This window comes from Oncorhynchus masou, chromosome 15 (genome assembly GCF_036934945.1).
Source record: "Oncorhynchus masou masou isolate Uvic2021 chromosome 15, UVic_Omas_1.1, whole genome shotgun sequence".
NCBI classification, from domain to species: Eukaryota; Metazoa; Chordata; class Actinopteri; order Salmoniformes; family Salmonidae; genus Oncorhynchus; species Oncorhynchus masou.
This window is the reverse complement of record NC_088226.1, coordinates 38,107,955-38,114,242: the sequence shown is the minus strand read 5'-3', so window position 1 is coordinate 38,114,242 and position 6,288 is coordinate 38,107,955.

The window sequence follows — 6,288 nt, the reverse complement described above, 5'->3', positions numbered from 1 at the left end:
AATCCTTTTGCGCACGGGGGCCAACGACGTCAGAGTTAGGGCTGCGAGATTTGTCCATCTTTATTATCGGTAGCTACATGGCTATGTTCTGTTCATATCCAGTAATTCAATGTTATTTCCCATTTTTTTACGGGTCCAATCCATAGAGATCCTATTAAATTATTTAGTTGGTTTGCCTTAAATTACTTATATAGTTTTAAATGAATTATTTCGTATTCTTATTCCTAATTGTATGGTCCAATCCCTGTTTATGAATCCTGGACGTCATGACATTTGAAACTGCCTCTCAACTGTATGGGCGTGCGGACGGTCTATTTAATCTCCACCCACTACGGAGAACTGACTTTATTCTGTTGCTACAGCCTACACACAATACTTAATATGAACATCACTATGAACACAAAAAGCCCTGATATTAAATTAAATCTGAACAACAGTGGATGTATACCTATAAAGCCATCAACATAACATTTATATATTCTATAGGCCTACACCCAATCTTTCACTGCACAAACACATACTGTAGGCCTATTCACTACACTAGTGCAGGGGCCTGAACTGCCAAAGAAGCAGATTTTCCATTTCCAGTGTTTATCCAGATTCCTCTACTCCTAAACAAACAAACAAACACACACACACACACACACACACACACACACACACACACACACACACACACACACACACACACACACACACACACACACACACACACACACACACACACACACACACACACACACACTAAATAGCTTTACAGCCCAGTAGGGAGCTAGAAATACTATACTGCCAAGCTAATGAGATTGTGTGTGTGTGCGTTTGCTAATGTAAATCTCAAAACCCTCCTCCAGGCATGTCGCCTTCCCAGCATGCAGTACTGCTATCACAGCTCCACACTTACAGTGGAGTGGGGATTATCACTGCTCAGTGTGTGGGGGTGCATTCTGTCTGGCGACATCACCGCCTGGTATGGAAACTCGGGTGAACACATGTCCCGGATTGTGTGGGACAGTACCGCATTTTGGGCCTTTGTCCCGCAACCAAACAATCACAGTAGCTGGGGTACAAAGAGCAAAAACATAAATACCAATATGGGGATGAGGTTGTTGGGTGCAGGTGCAGTGACCGGTAAGCTGCTCTGACAGCTGATGCTAGTGAGGGAGATATAAGTCTCCAGCTTCAGTGATTTTTGCAAGAGAACTGGAAGGAAAGGCAGCCAAAGGAGGTGTTGGCTTTGGGGATGACCTGTGAAATATACCTGCTGGAGCGCGTGCTACGGGCGGGTGTTGCTATGGAGACCAGTGAGCTGAGAATGCGGGGCTTTACCTAGCAAAGACTTATAGATGACGTGGAGCCAGTGGGTTTGGCGACAAATATGTAGCGAAGGCCAGCCAACAAGGGCATACAGGTCGCAGTGGTGGGTAGTATATGGGGATTTAGTGTCAAAACGGAAAGGAACTGTGATAGACTACATCCAATGAGCTGAGTAGAGTGTTGGAAGCTATTTTGTAAATGACATCACTGAAGTCAAAGATCAGTAGGATAGTCAGTTTTATGAGGGTATGTTTGGCAGCATGAGTGAAGGAGGCTTTGTTGAGAAATAGATGGCCGATTCTATATTTAATTTTGGATTGGAGATGCTTAATGTGAGTCTGGAAGGAGAGTTTACAGTCTAACCAGACACCTAGGTATTTGCAGTTGTCCACATATTCTCAGTCAGAACCGTCCAGGGTAGTGATGCTAGTCGGGCGGGCGGGTGCGGGCAGCGATCGGTTGAAGAGCATGCATTTAGTTTTACTAGCATTTAAGAGCAATTGGAGGCCACGGAAGAAGTGTTGTATGGCATTGAAGCTCGTTTGGAGGTTTGTTAACACAGTGTCTAAAGAAGGGCCAGATATATACAGAATGGTGTCGTCTGCATAGAGGTGGATCAGAGAATCACCAGCAGCAAGAGCGACATCATTGATATATACAGAGAAAAGAGTAGACCTGAGAATTGAACCCTGTGGCAACCCCATAGAGTCTGCCACAGGTCCAAACAACAGGCCCTCCGATTTGACACACTGAACTCTATCTGAGAAGTAGATGGTGAATCAGGCGAGGCAGTCATTTGAGAAACCAAGGCCATTGAGTCTGCCAATAAGAATGCAGTGATTGACAGAGTCGAAAGCCTTGGCCAGGTTGATGAAGATGGCTGCACACTACTGTCTTTTATCGATGGAGGTTATGATATCATTTAGGACCTTGAGCATGGCTGAGGTGCACCCATGATCAGCTCGGAAACCCGATAGCATAGCGGAGAAGGTACGGTGGGATTCGAAATGTTCGGTGATCTGTTTGTTAACTTGGCTTTCGAAGACTTTAGAAAGGCAGGGCAGGATGGATATAGGTCTGTAACAGTTTGGGTCTAGAGTGTCTCCCACTTTGAAGAGGGGGATGACCGTGGCAGCTTTCCAACCTTTAGGGATCTCAAATTATACAAAAGAGGTTGAACAGGCTAGTATCAAATCAAATCAAATTTTATTTGTCACATACACATGGTTAGCAGATGTTAATGCGAGTGTAGCGAAATGCTTGTGCTTCTAGTTCCAACAATGCAGTAATAACCAAGGAGTAATCTAACCTAACAATTTCACAACAACTACCTTATACACACGAGTGTAAAGGGATGAAGAATATGTACATAATGATATATGAATGAGTGATGGTACAGAATGGCATAGGCAAGATGCAGTAGATGGTATCGAGTACAGTATATGCATAGATGAGTAATGTAGGGTATGTAAACATATAAAAGTGGCATTGTTTAAAGTGGCTAGTGATACATGTATGACATAAAGATGGCAAGATGCAGTTGATGGTATAGAGTACAGTATATACATATGAGATGAGTAATGTAGGGTATGAGTTGAGTTGAGTCAGTATGTTGGCAGCAGCCATTCAATGTTAGTGGTGGCTGTTTAACAGTCTGATGGCCTTGAGATAGAAGCTGTTTTTCAGTCTCTCGGTCCCTGCTTTGATGCACCTGTACTGACCTCGCCTTCTGGATGATAGTGGGGTGAACAGGCAGTGGCTCGGGTGGTTGTTGTCCTTGATGATCTTTATGGCCTTCCTGTGACGTCGGGTAGTGTAGGTGTCCTGGAAGGCAGGTAGTTTGCCCCCAGTGATGCGTTGTGCAGACCTCACTACCCTCTGGAGAGCCTTACGGTTGTGGGCGGAGCAGCTGCCATACCAGGCGGTGATACAGCCCGACAGGATGCTCTTGGTTGTGCATCTGTAAATGTTTGTGAGTGCTTTTGGTGACAAGCCAAATTTCTTCAGCCTCCTGAGGTTGAAGAGGCACTGGTGCCCCTTCTTCACCATGCTGTCTGTGTGGGTGGACCAATTCAGTTTGTCCGTGATGTGTGCGCCGAGGAACTTACAACATACCACCCTCTTCACTACTGTCCCGTCAATGTGGATAGGGGGGTGCTCCCTCTGCTGTTTCCTGAAGTCCACAATCATCTCCTTTGTTTTGTTGAGTGTGAGGTTATTTTCCTGACACCACACTCCGAGGGCCCTCACCTCCTCCTTGTAGGCCGTCTCATCGTTGTTGGTAATCAAGCCTACCACTGTGGTGTTGTCTGCTAAATTTATGACTGAGTTGGAGGCGTGCATGGCCACGCAGTCGTGGGTGAACAGGGAGTACGGGAGAGGGCTCAGAACGCACCCTTGTGGGGCCCCCGTGTTGAGGATCAGCTGGGTGGAAATGTTGTTACCTACCCTCACCACCTGAGGGCGGCCCGTCAGGAAGTCCAGTACCTAGTTGCACAGGGCGGGGTCGAGACCCAGGGTCTCGAGCTAGATGACGAGTTTGGAGGGTACTATGTTGTTAAATGCTGAGCTGTAGTCAATGAACAGCATTCTCACATAGGTATTCCTCTTGTCCAGATGGGTTAGGGCAGTGTGCAGTGTGGTTGCGATTGCGTCGTCTGTGGACCAATTGGAGCGGTAAGCAAATTGGAGTGGGTCTAGGGTGTCAGGTAGGTTGGAGGTGATATAGTCCTTGACTAGTCTCTCAAAGCACCTCATGATGACGGAAGTGAGTGCTACGGGGCGGTAGTCATTTAGCTGTTACCTTAGCTTTCTTGGGAACAGGAACAATGGTGGCTTCTTGAAGCATGTTGGAACTGCAGACTGGGATAAAGATTGATTGAATATGTCTGTAAACACACCAGCCACCTGGTCTGCGCATGCTCTGAGGGCGCGGCTGGTGATGCCGTCTGGGCCTGCAGCCTTGCGAGGGTTAACACATTTAAACATTTGACTCACGTCGGCTGCAGTGAAGGAGAGTCCGCAGAATTTGGTAGCGGGCCGTGTCAGTGGCACTGTATTGTCCTCAAAGAAGTTATTTAGTCTCTCTGGGAGTAAGACATCCTGGTCCGCGATGGGGCTGGTTTTCTTTTTGTAATCTGTGATTGATTGTAGACCCTGCCACATACCTCTTGTGTCTGAGCCGTTGAATTGGGACTCTACTTTGTCTCTATACTGACGCTTAGCTTGTTTGTTTGCCCTCCGGAGGGAATAGCTACACTGTTTGTATTCGGTCATGTTTCCGGTCACCTTGCCCTGGTTAAAAGCAGTGGTTTGCGCTTTCAGTTTCTCGCGAATGCTGCCATCAATCCACGGTTTCTGGTTTGGGAAGGTTTTAATAGTTGCTGTGGGTACGATGTCGCCGATGTACTTGCTAATAAACTCGCTCACCAAATCAGCGTATTCATCAATGTTGTGATTTGATGCAATGCAGAACATATCCCAATCCACGTGATAGAAGCAATCTTGAAGCGTGGAATCAGATTGGTCAGATCAGCGTTGAACAGACCTGAGCGCGGGAGCTTCCTGTTTATTCTCTGTCTATAGGCCGGAAGCAACAAAATGGAGTCGTGGTCAGCTTTTCCGAAATGAGGGTGGGGGAGGGCCTTATATGCGTCGCAGAAGTTAGAATAACAATGATTCAGGGTTTTACCAGCCCTGGTAGCACAATTGAAATGCTGATAACAAGACTCCCTAAATTCTTTCAGATTAGCCTTGTTAAAATCCCCAGCTACAATGAATGCAGCCTCAGGATATGTGGTTTCCAGTTTACATAGAGTCAAATAAAGTTTGTTTAGGGCCATCGATGTGTCTGCATTGAGGGGGAATATACACGGCTGTGATTATAATCAAATTTGTTTTTACAACTCTTTCAGAACACCAGCTATCTGGATTTGGATGAAGGAGAAGCAGGAGGAGGGGGGCTTGTGCAAGTCGTTACGGGGGATGCAGAGCTGTTGGCCGGGGAAGGGGTAGCCAGGTGGAAAGCATGGCCAGTCGTAGAAAAATGCTTGTTGGAATTCTCGATTATCATAGATTTATCGGTGGTGACAGCCTCAGTGCAGTGGACAGCTGGGAGGAGGTGCTCTTATTCTCCATGGACTTTACGGTGTCCCAACACTTTTTGGAATCAGTGCTAAAGGATTCAACTTTCTTTTCAATGCTAATGCAGTACGCCACAGGATGTTTTTGTGCTGGTCAAAGGCAGTCAAGTCTGGAGTGAACCAAGGGATATATCTGTTCTTAGTTCAAACATTTTTTAATAGGGCATGCTTATTTAAGATGGCAAGGAAAGCACTTTCAAAGAACAACCAGGCATCCTTTACTGACAGGATGAAGTCAATATCCTTCCAGGATACTCGGGCCAGGTCGATTAGAAAGGCCTGCTCGCTGAAGTGTTTTAGGGCACATTTGACAGTGCTGAGGGGTGGTCGATGGACGCGGACCCATTACGGACGCAGTCAATGAGGCAGTGATTGCTGAGATCTTGGTTGAAGACATCAGAGGTGTATTTAGAGGGCAAGTTGGTCAGGATGATATCTATGAGAGTGCCCATGTTTACAGATTTAGGGTTGTACCTTGTAGGTTCCTTGATCATTTGTGTGAGATTGAGGGCATCTAGCTTAGATTGTAGGACGGCCGGAGTGCTAAGCATATCCCCGTTTAGGTCACCTAATAGTACGAACTCTGAAGATAGATTGGGGGCAATCAATTCACATATGGTGTCCAGGGCACAGCTGTGAACAGTCCAGCATGCATCAGCTGTGTAGTCGAGTGATCATAGGGTCCAATGAGCAGCAACAGGTGACTCAGGGAGGCGATCGGTAGTTGCTACTACGCTAGATGAGCGGGAGACACAGCGTTCAGAAAGTTAAGAGACCGGGGCTAGCAGATGGGTTTTCGGCAACATCGCAATGGGAAAGCCTGTTGAAACCA